The 12,423-nt window shown below is 34.7% G+C and overlaps 1 long non-coding RNA gene across 1 annotated transcript in view; it reads left to right on the top strand.

The window, feature by feature from the left end:
* The first annotated feature begins 12,327 nt into the window (after nt 1–12,327).
* Nucleotides 12,328–12,423, top strand: part of LOC117167829 — a 5,316-nt gene continuing 5,220 nt past the window's right edge. The window contains exon 1 of the long non-coding RNA XR_004466436.1: nt 12,328–12,413. This is a non-coding gene — a long non-coding RNA (uncharacterized LOC117167829). The remainder of the gene's footprint in view (nt 12,414–12,423) is intronic.

Here is a 12,423-nt window from a genome sequence, read left to right as displayed (position 1 = left end):
GGGTAAATCAGACTCAAGTGTCCGGACTTATGGCTGTATAAAATTTATAAAAATAAATCGAAAATTCCTTTTCCAAAAATCAGTTGAAGATCTAGTTTTTGGGATGCAAAAGATTTAAACTGGACTAGTTAGAAGCGCGGTTCCCTCAATTACACTGCGTTGGACTTCCGCTCACGTACGCACGTCTGTTTATAACACGCTCCTGATTCGTCCAACCTAAATATTTTATAACTAAAAACTAGAATTTTAACTGAATTTTGAAAAAGGAATTTTCGATTTATTATTTTAATTTGTACACAGATACTTGAGTCCGGACAACTTGTTTTGGTAAATTAGTTTTGAAAAATTTTGTTTGAAAAATTTGATTTTAAGAAGTTTTGTTTTAAAAAGTTTTTTAAACGCATTTTTTTGTATTTTTGAAAACCATTTTTGTTGAAAATTTTTTCAATTAAAAAATTTTTTTTCAAGAATGTTCTTTTGAGTTTTAGTTTCAATTTTTTTCTATCATGACCTAACTAAAGTGTTCATATACTACAAAACCATTTTTTGTAGGCGCTCGGCACCAACTTTGTTTAATTTTGTATCGGTTGTTCAACACAATAGTAATTTATTTATTTATTTACAAATGCTGATGAGGAACAAAATAACATACAGAAAGAAAATATACCTGAAGAAGTGGATATAAAAGTCGAAGCGGAGGAGGAAGAACGTACTTTTTATAAATAATTATTTTTTCCTTTTTTTAAAGAATTTCTCACACAAATGTAAACACTGATTTTTTATCTCTTTTTTCAGATAAAAAATTTAGGCTGAAACGGAGAAAGATATGGCTGAGAATAGTGATGCCGAGGAAGAAGAGAAAGACATCGATGTCGAGGGTTTGGAGGATGAAATGGGACAGCATAAACAATTGCACCAATAAAAAATTTTGGCAGAGCACTTGCATCAGAAGCAGTTGTACCATCAACAAATAGTTAAGCAACTGCAACCGCAAGCAATCATACAGCAGCAGCAAATACAAACTGGCGGTGGCACACAAATAGGTAGAAAGAGAGTTTTTTATTATTAAATGGGATAGATCGCGGTATTTTAAAAAGTTTCGTGCGAATGGTCGCGACATTGAACTTCAAATAGTGGAGCCTTTAGATGCTGACAATGTTATTGAGTATTGAAAAAATGTGTTCTCCGCTATTTTTAAATACTAAATGAATTTTGTTGATAGTCCTAAAGATTATGCTGCGATTAAATTCAATTCTGATTTTTTTTCTTCAAAAAGTGCTGGTGGTTTGTCCTTTCCACCAGCATGCGATTTGAGTTTCGAGATCCTTTAGGAGTTGATTTTTTAATTTATACAGAGTAATTATAAGTTTATATTGGAAAAATCGTTCATTGTTACATTAAATACCATAAAATGTATAGGCGGTGCTGGTCGAAAGGTACTGATACACGAGGATATTAAAAAGAGGTCAATTTTAAAAATCGAAAACACTGATAATCTTTGTCTTCCGTGTTCTATTGTGACTACATTCGTATAGAAAGAGGATAGTACTATTCTCAGCGGGGAGTTGCAAGCAAAATGAGAAAGTTTCAAGCAATCGAAGGGAAAACTGCAGCGTGAACTATATACTGAACTCGTGCGTAAATCGGGTGTAATGATCCCAGAATTCTGTTGTGGACTATTTGAAGTGAATATTATTCAAAATAACCTTCTACATAAGCGAATCGCGATAGTTATTTTTTAATTAAAAGATTTCGGTATGAGTAAAGCTCCACCTGTATATGATGGCACTATCATGATTTCGGACTTATGGTATACGGTACGGTATAGCGTATATGTAATGTTTCATCCGGATAAAAGACACTTTGAAGCGATTTTGTATGTAAAAGCAGCTGCGGGCAGCCTGGAGTTTTACGTCCCCTGCAATAAAAGCTATGCAAATTCGGCTAATCACAGATGTTCAAATAAATACAGTGCATGTCTGTCAATGCCCTCTTGCAAAACGGTATATGAAGTAACATATGCTATTATGTTTAAAATAAAATGTAATTCATGTAACAGATTTTTCTTTAATAGTAATTGTTTACGCAAGCATAGGAAAAAGGCTCCTTTACCGGTGGAGCAAGTGTGTTCAATTCTACAGGTTTGCAAAAAATATTCAAATGTTGTGAATTTTTGTAAGTCTAAAAACCGTCAATGCGGGACATTTTATTATAAACATTGCAGAGGCACACGTGAGTATAACCACGAGTGTTACATGTTCCCGATTAAGGAACGTCTCTGTAATTCCCCGAAGTCAATCAGTTTTGTGTTTTATTATTTAGAAACACGTCAAACGAAAACGCTTCAAGAGGATAATTCGGTAAACATTCATGTGCTAAATCTCTGCGTTGCTCAGAGAGTTTGATCAGATTGTTTACCGAATGAGAATATTAACGAATCGTATGAACATTGCAGTGTTCGATAGCTAGTATTTAAAGGGAATGAAGTTATACAAGATTTTATAGAGCATGTGACACGCGAGGGTAAAAATTTCAGTCAAACAATTTGCATTGCCCACAATGCTAACGTGTTTGATCTACAGTTTATTCTTCGATACCAAGTAGAGGTAAAAGGTACCAGAATCCGCCCAAAGGTAATATCGAATGGTAATAAAATTATGATCTAGCAGATCGGAGAATGTAAATTTTTAGATAGTTTGAATTACATGTCTATGCCACTAAGTGCTCTCCCCATAGCATTCGCATTCATCGATGAGGGTTCAAAGAATGGCACTTTTCCACATTTTGTTATAGACCTGAAATTGCTTCTTATGTAGGTTCTTTACCTCCGGTGGAGGACTACTCTCCAGTCACCATGGACTCTATAACGAAGCATGTAAAAATGACTATGTTTTTCATATAAAAAAAAAGAAATATTAGAGTATTGCGTAAGCGATGTAACGATACTTCGTCGCGCATGTCTTCTATTTAGGTCTATATTTTAAAATGCAGTAATGAGTGTCCTTTCGCTGAATGCACTACCATAGCTTCACCGTGCTCAAGAATCGACCGAAAAAATTTCCTTCGCTCTGAAATCATTGGTGTTATACCGTATGGTGGTCACAGACGAGCAAATAAGCAGTCTCTAAAAGCCATTGAATGGTAAAGCGTGACTTGGAGGGAGAATGGGTTTCAGATGAGCTGAAAAAAGCCATCGAGCTACATGATAGAGAAACACATATTTCTGAGATATGAGAATATGAGGTTACTCAACACGATGCGAAAACGCTTAAAGGTGGATTATTCGCGATTTGCATAAACACCTTTTCAAATATTAAGCTGGAGTCTAGCGGGTGGCTGAGCGATAACGTTGACAAAGCGCTAAAAGCAACTTATCTTTGTGAGCATGATAAGGTTGAGGGAATAGAGATAGACACAGCAAATATTTTGAAAAACCTGGGTTTACGCTCAGTTGCAAAACTCTGCCTTAACTCTTTTTGGGCTAGATTCGGTCAAAGAGAGAATTTACCGCAAACGGAAGTTAACATGATTGTACAGAGACAAGGTAGCCATTGCGGAACCCTACACAAACGTACATTTAATATTCTGATACCATCCGTGATATGGTGATTAACAATGCTACTCCTAATTCACTGTCATTCAAAAAAATTCGACGAACGAAATTTCACGAGGTGGTAACCAAGACGGAGAGAAAAACCTGTGAATCGCCCTATTTCAAATACCTATATAGGTCACTAATAGGATTCTATATAAGGATCCCATATAGGGTCACCTATATAGGTCAGTATAGGAGCCACCTTAAGGAAATGAAATAGCTTCCTGCATAGGATACTATATAGAATCCTATTAGTGACCTATATAGGACAGATAATGAACCGGGAATATTGCGCAGTAGTTTCCTATAGCAGATACAGCTGCGCAGTAGTTATTTTTGACTATGAGATTTCCTAGAAGTGGGAACCTATATAGGTTCTTATATGGATTCTAACATAGGAAGAAGGGCCCAATACCCTAACCATAGAATCATTTAGGATTCTATAAAGGATCCTATGCAGGAAGATGTTTCATTTCTTATAGGTGGCACCTATACTGACCTATGTAGGTACCCTATATAGAATCCCTATAAAGAATCCTATTAGTTACCTTTACAGGCACATATATAGGTCTTTGCAGTAGGGCGCTAAATTGCAAAATAAGATTCTTTGAGAATTACAAATCTTTACCTTACGGTTATGTCAAAGAGGGCAAAAAAAGGGAAGATTTAGAGTAGCTTTTTGTTTTTCTGTAGATAATTACTTGTAAAACTGCGTATAAAATTTCTCTCCACCTGCATGTGTATTGAGGAGATGGGTGGCATGACTTCAACTGTAAGAACATGTACGTATATTTGAATAATCAGCTCTTAAAGCATAAAATTGTACGATTAATACTTTTTCTGTATTTCAAAAAATTGGGGTGTATATGACCAACCACTTTTTCAGAAAATAAGAAAATATTTTAAATGAAAGTAGTAGCAGTAGTATTAGGAGTTAACTTTATTTATTATCAACATGAGTGACCAAACTAAAAGGTAAGTATGTCTTTTGAATTGTATTCCATTAAAAAGACTTTTCCAAGAAGTGCGGGCTGGCTGGCTGTCGGGCGTAACGCGGACCGTGGGTGCTGAAAATGAGATAATAGCACATCAATGTTGGTTTTCCTGTTACGGATTAAATTGTTTAAATAAAATTTTGTTCAATTTCGCTGTGACGAATTAGGATGAATTCGAGTGTGTATTTTACTCTCACGAATTTGGATGCATTGACCAATGTTAAGGCCTTTTTGTGCTTTCGCATTAAAGTGAATTCGCTGACTTCAAACTGGTTCACCGTATTTGAACGTAAAGAAATATTTGAAATTGAAATACCGTTTTCTCGAATTTACACGCATTGCCATACTGGTCCAATGCGACATTATCACAAAGTGGGATCTGAGGGATCTCTCCAATTTAATTCGTATGAATACTTTATTTTTTCCTGGGTGGTCAATGAGATATTTCTTTAAATATAATGTATATTATAGTATTGAGAAACCCGAGGACTGAGCGCAAAATTCAACATCTCGCTAGACAGGTATACCCTGAAAATAAACTTTTTCTACAGAAAGCTTATTATGACGCAACTTTTAACCCACACGGCTACCTCCTTCTGAATTGAAAACAAGCTACCCCTGACAGCTGTAGATGTATAACTTGTATATTTCCGTCAGATTCAGATCAATATGTTTACGTGTCAGCAAGGCGTATATAAGCAGGCTAATCAAGCACCTTAATGCCAGTCGCAGGATTGTCATGATAACGTTTGCATAAAATTCTTTCGAAACAAGAATGTTAAAACGTTACACGATCTTTATCATTTGAATACAGATCAACGACGCTCTGTCCTAAAAAAAGCTAACGCGCAACTCGTTAAAAGTATCTGTGAATATGCATTGAATATTTTACAAAGAAAACGTTTCTCTAAAATAAACCGAGAAGCGAAAATTGAAAAAACACAGATATGCATTAAGAAAACTAGTGACACCACGCGGCTCGTAAAACAGTAAAAAACGCTTTATTGTGCAAAAAAGAGAGAGGTTTTTACCATTTTTACTGGCAGCAGTCCGTGGTATACTCTGTTCCAACATGTTTTCAGCTCCTTAATTGTTTTTCATATTTATTAAAATGGAAAATACTCGGAATATGTACTTGTACAAATGATAGTGTCGAACAAATTAAGCTACAGTCGTACTCACAACAACAACAACATTTGGTAAAATTTTGTACTCTGCATTATACACTGATGAATACGAAAAACGGAAATCATATCAGGAAGTTTTACAAAGATTTTTGTTCTTCACCGATGAAGCGAAAATTTTTATTGGAAAGAAGAAGGAGATAAAAGACGCTGTTGATGCTAAGTTAAATAGTGTTTAAAATAAAATCACTAGTCAGAATCAAGACGACAATGATTTAACTCTACCCTTCTCAGATATTTTAGGCTCTGTGCCCAAAACTTATAGGGAGTAGAGTAAATTTTTACTTGAAAGATTTCGAGAACCAGAGGTTAAAATTATAATAAAATGTTATAAACAGGACGTTGTCTTTATCGACGGAGCACACGTGGAGAAATCAAATATTTTAGATTTAGTGAACGATGCTATTAGCTATAGGAAATCAGTTTTTGTGCCAGGAAGACGTCGTTTTGTTAAGTTTCTTCAAGGAATTAAGACACCTAAAGAAATTTTGGGTAATCTGAGCACTGAAGATCAAAATGACATGCATCTGCAACAAAGTTATTAAACAATTCGCATAAAAGTTCTACGTCAAACAAATGTAGAAAACTTAATGAAGAAGATGCGGATAAAACTTTAGAATATCAGTCTCTATTGAGCGATGACGAGAACTGGGACAGCACCAACGACCCAGAAGCTGCAGATGACGGTGATGATACTATTAAAAGTAATATGAAGCGACGTACTTAGATGGGTTTAAATCTCTAAAAAATGAAACAATTGGAAGACATATATTATTATTTTTCGCATGAAGCTTCTTACTCATGCGTAGAAAAGATTGCCAAGCCTGCACGGAAAATCTTCCACGTGAGCAAGTAATTGCCTGATTAACGAGTCCAGATATATACACTTTCAATCGTCATATTAGACGAACATTTTTTAAACAACATTATAGTGTGTTTACTATTAAAGATGTTTGAGAAATGGACCTAGCGAACTTGAGATCTTTGAAAAGCTACAATGATGATTTTTCCTATCCACTGAAAATCGTCGAATTTATTAATTTCTCTTCGTTTGGAACCCTCTAGTATTTGTAATAAATCGTCTCGTTACATTACAAGTATACTTTTATTCATAGAATATAATTAAGAATTTAGATTTAATTTTTTTACTACGCTTCTCAGGTACCTACACTTATATCGCTGAAATTATGAATCTAGATGTAATTTTTAGCCCAAAAAAATTTATATAAAACACATGTAACCAGGAAAAATATGTTTTAATTCATTCACCTGTCCTTTTAACTTTCAACTATTAATTTGAAAAACTAATATAATTTAGAAAATTAGTGTGATCGGTAAAATTGGGAAAATTATTAAAATTTAAAAAATTTTGAAATTCAATAAAAATTGGAAAATTTGGTACTTTCCTAGAGTGCATGTCAACTTCCCACTTCAAATTCGCTATAGAACTTGTCATCGCAAAGCCCACCACTCCAAATTCACAATAGTACCTGTCATGGCTCACCCCCGACTTCAAATTCGCCATAGTACGTGACATAACGGAGCACCAACTCCAAATTCGCCATAGTTTCTGTCATGGCAGAACCCCTACTCCAGATTCGCCATAGTACTTGTTATGGCGAACCCCGCACTACTCTTCCGTTATTTTCCTTAACTTATACTGAATATTCCTTACTACCCATGTCAAATTGTCTTCAAATCTCTCCAAGCTTCCATATAACATCCTCTTCTTTGTTACCACTTCCCTCTTAAGTTCCCATTTCTTTAATTTCACCAGTACTATTCTGCCCCTCTTTGATCTTCCCTTCCTACACTTCTTATTTCCGCTATCTCTACCTTAGCGTCAATACTTTTTTGTACTTCTTCCACTTCTTTCTTCAGCTCCTTCCCCTCGAATTTTAGACTCTTTATCACCATGTTTCTTTTTCCTTCATCCTCCTCTTTCTGTTCGATTCTTAATTTTGTTTTTCAGCCTTTTCTTCATCCTTTTTCCCACTCTCGACCCCTCCGAACTCGTCGTTCGAGTTTTCTTTTTCCTTTATCTTACCTTGCATCTCATCTACCTTTTTATTATAATCTTCCTGCTTTTATAGTTTTTGTTCCAATGTCTGCATCCTCTACTGTAAATTTTACCTGACATCTTTCCATTTCTTTATTCCTTTCCTGAGTTGAGCCATTTCCCGCCTAATTTATTTCCTGATTTCTTTTCCCATTTTATTCTGCTTTTCTTTATTTATCCCTATTACATCTATCATAATTTCACTGTACTATCTGAATTATTTTCCTGTACTATCCCTTTTTGGTCCTTTCTTTGGTCTTCCCTTTCGATGTAACAAAAACTTCCTACTCTAAATCCGTTTTTTCCTCGATTTTACTCGCTCCGCTGGCCATGCATCCAATTAAAACGCTCCCGTCTTCTATTCTTCACTGCCTCTACCTATCATCGCGTTCTAGTACCTGTCTTGCTTCTTCCCGTCTCTACCCCGCCCTGCTACTACCAACCCGATCAACGCAGTCCTCATACCTTGTCACACATCTCAAAGAAAACTAACCTCAACTTCCACTCCAATCTGTCTCAATCCTCAGAAAATCTTCATCTCGTTGTCAGTCTCACAGTCCCTCAATCAATCTCTCATAAACCCTTCGACACACTTTTATTTCGAAAACGGAAGTCCTAGAACATTAGTTTTTTTTGTAGAAAATTCGCCCGTTCCATTTAAAATTGATCTTTTCATACTAAAAGTTGAGTTTTTAACGCATATTGATCGCAAATCGTGATTATTGATGTTCTAAAAATGAATAATTATATCATATTCTTAGGCATCAAAAAAAAGCCCACTTTTTTAGTCGTGGATAAAGCTCAGTTCCAGATAGAAAATATTCTTTATCGACAAAACTTTCAAATTGAGCCATTTCATATCTTTTAAACAATTCATTTCGAAAGTTCGATATTAAGGTTGTTGCAACGGGGCGCATAAAAATGGAGAAATCTAAGAGACACTGAAAACTTACCAGCGATCGATGATAATTTGGTTTTGATGTTTTAACCCTCTGCCGTCCATGTGGGTCATACGTGACGCAGGCGATTTTTCGAGGTAGAACTTTATCGAGAAGAAACAAGTTGAAGCGTCATCCCCCCCCCCCCCACCAAAAGTTGCTTCATATGAGGCCAGAATGGACTAAGCCGCATAAGTGTCGCGCTTTTCGGCTACGGGTGAACACTAATTGAAAACTGCTTTGGTGTCACATGGACAGCGGAGGTAATAAAAGTAACGTAGACGGCGGAGGGTTGAAAGTCCACTCTGAAGATTTTCCCGATACCGAAAGAGGTTTCAAGGTTGTGTGGTATGCGATTGCTGTTTACTTTTTCGAAACAAATCGAGTAACTGCTAAAAAATGAGAGATGTACGATCAAGTACTTAGCTGTATTTGAACGTACCACCAAGCATGTGCACTGTCGATAAAGTTGCACTCCTTTTGGCGGATATTTCAAATTAGAATAAAAAGGTGACTGGTGGTCTTTATTTTTGTACTAGTTTATTGACATGTCTTAGTTGGTCTGGGAATAGGAAAACTGTGGAAAGTGATAAAAGGATGCATCGCTCACAATAATTAATAATAATTTTTCAATTAAAAAATGATTTATTGAAATATTTCCATATCTTGTTATGTCGCAACAACGAACGGCGCTTACTTTTTACAAAGTATTGTCTACGCCCTTATTCGCAAGGAATCATTATTCTTAAATATCGAGATGGTGTACTCGGAGAGATTCAAATAGAAAATTAATTTAATCATTAATATTATTATTATATTATTATTTAATTTATTTAATTAATTAATTAGTCTACAGAGCAGGCGTCGAATTTAGTAACAATTCTTGCAGGAAAAATGTGTAATCTATTTTCTACGTCTTTATTCGCAAAGATTGATTGTTGAGTACCTTCTATTTCCTTCTCAAAACTTGAAACTCGATATCTTTGTAAATAGACAATAGTTTTTAAAATGATGCAAATTTTTCCTGCAAAAATTGTTGCTAAAATCGACGTCTGCTGTGTAGAATAATTAAATGAATAAATTAAATAATAATATAATAATAGTAATAATAATTAAATTATTTTTAACATCAAATCTCTCCGAGACGATGGTTTTTAAATGTCTGTAAAAATCTGCAGACATTGTTTTTTTCAATAAGAGATTTATGCGATTAATACTAGTGTTCTATAAAGGCAGCATAGGCTGTACAATACTTACCTTATTTATACGATTCTATGTAATGAGTTACTTTCATATGTGTTTTGCATGTTACAGCATAACAAGGTATGTAAATATTTCAATAAATAATTTTTTTTTATTGAAAAGTTATTATCAATTATTATCAACAAGGCATCCCTTTACCACTTTCCACCATTTTCCTATCATAAAGCCAAGTAAGACATGTCAATAAACAATTACAAAATTAAGAACACAAATCGCATTTTGATTGTGATGAAAAATTCACGCCAATAGGAGTACAACTTTACCGATAGTGCACATGCTTGGTAGTACGATCAAGTACGGCTGAGCGATTAGCGCCAAACAGCGATGAGTCGCCTTGGTGCTCTATTCATGTAGTTTGCTTAACCACTTCTATCTCGTTTTTTAGCAGTTACTCGATCTGTTTCGAAAAAGTAGACAGCAAGCGCCTATCCCACAACCGTGATAACCCTTTCGGTGTCGGGAACATCTTCAGCGTGCAATTTTAAAACCTCAAATCCGAATTATCATCGACCGCTGGTAAGTTTGAAGTGTCTGATAGATTTCGCCATTTTTGTGTGTACAGTTCCAGTCAATTTGCTTAGCTATAGAGTTTTAATAACAAAATTTTCCACTATAGTTTTTACTGTGAATACTTGACGAGATTTTGACACTATTAGACATTATCTACTATGTTATCTACTGCAAAAAGATTCAACATTTCCATATGTCTTGCGAATGCTCAGGGGAAAAAATTATATATGTTTTTTTATTTCCACAATTTAAAAAATACCACAATACTCGCTGATAATAATTGATACTAATTTTTCAATTTAAAAATTGATTATTTCTTGATTTATTTACATATTTTGTTGTGTTGTAAGGTGCAAAACAGATATGGAAGTGGCGCATTACGTATAGAATCGTACAAGTAAGGTAAGTATTGTACAACCTATTCTCGCTTAATAGAACACTGATATAAATCGCATACATTTCCCGGGCGGACCGAAGGAACCGAAAGGAGCCTATACAAAGTACCTGTAAAGACCCTACTGGGTCCCCATTCAGTTCCTTTTTAAAAAACTCAACAAAAATAGCAAGATCAACTTTTAAACTGTTGAAATTCGGATTCTACGTTTAAATTTGCATTAGAAACTCACGGAGTAATCGCATTACTGTTTCATGCAGCGTTAAAAACTTTAAAAAATCAAATACCTGACACTTGCATGGGCCGAAGGCGGCTTCAAGTGCATCTTCTTTTAGTAGCAGTTAATACGCGTTCCGTCGGTAACGTTGCGAATTTTGTCTGGATGGTAGCGCCACGCAGTGGAAACCTCAGAAAACAACCGAGATAACATTCGTGCGACACATTGTACATGCATGCCGTGCGAGGCACGCTATCCGAGTCATAACGCAAGCATCCTGCCATCACCAGTCGTAACGCCGTGATGGGTAGAATCGTGCGTGCGCATTAAGTCTCATATCGCCATCACGGCGTATCTCACGCCTGCCTACATGTCTGTGACGCACGTGTGCAGAATTAGTACATTTTTATTATCAATATAATAATATTAACAATCATAAATACTTCCATAATACAGTAATCCAATATAAGTGAAGCTAAACAGAAAAATAAGTTATCTGCTAGTTTTTGTATATTTATAAAAATGAAAATACTCAAAATTGTGCCATAAAGAATGAATATATTAAATTGAGAAAATAACTATAATGCTTAAACGCGCATGATTGTATAATTTAATTATTCTGAAAAGTATTTTATTTATTTTTAAACTGAAATTTGAAATTTAATCACCAACTGTCGAAGGACTATCAAATATATATAATTATATCGCATGTTTATTTTTAACTGAAATATTATTTCAAAATTTTCAAAATTATCAAATTTGGAAAACAATTTTAAACAAGTAAAATTGGTGTCAAAAATGCAATCTTTAATTTTAAAGTCAACTTGAACATATTTTTTATATTTTTATGGCAAACTGCATTAGAAATTAAATAATGAAGTCCAATATACAATTTAGAAACAAAAATATTTTTGAGCATTAAAATGTTTAATTATTTTTGAAGAGAATTTTTAAGAAATAATAAATATTTAATTCTTAATTGGCTTTTCTTCATTTTTAATACTTTTCTTGTTATGACTTTCGCTTTGCTTCGATCCTTATAAATTAAAACAGAATGTACTGTATATTTAAAAAGTGCGCGCAGTCATCGGTTGATGAGTACGCAGCCGCTAGTCACGGGTCAGTGAATGTAAATCGCCCAGCGCCATTGCGTTGATGTTTGCCGTACTTGCGACCTCGTGCTCTCATGTGAAAATAAGTTTCGATTTGGAATATTAAATTATATCAGTGTTTTATCTCATCATATCATCACTGAAGTGTACCGTGAA

Source organism: Belonocnema kinseyi, chromosome 2, assembly GCF_010883055.1.
Source record: "Belonocnema kinseyi isolate 2016_QV_RU_SX_M_011 chromosome 2, B_treatae_v1, whole genome shotgun sequence".
Lineage (NCBI taxonomy): Eukaryota > Metazoa > Arthropoda > Insecta > Hymenoptera > Cynipidae > Belonocnema > Belonocnema kinseyi.
Note: the sequence above shows the minus strand (reverse complement) of the source record. Positions and strands in the feature narration are given on the sequence as shown.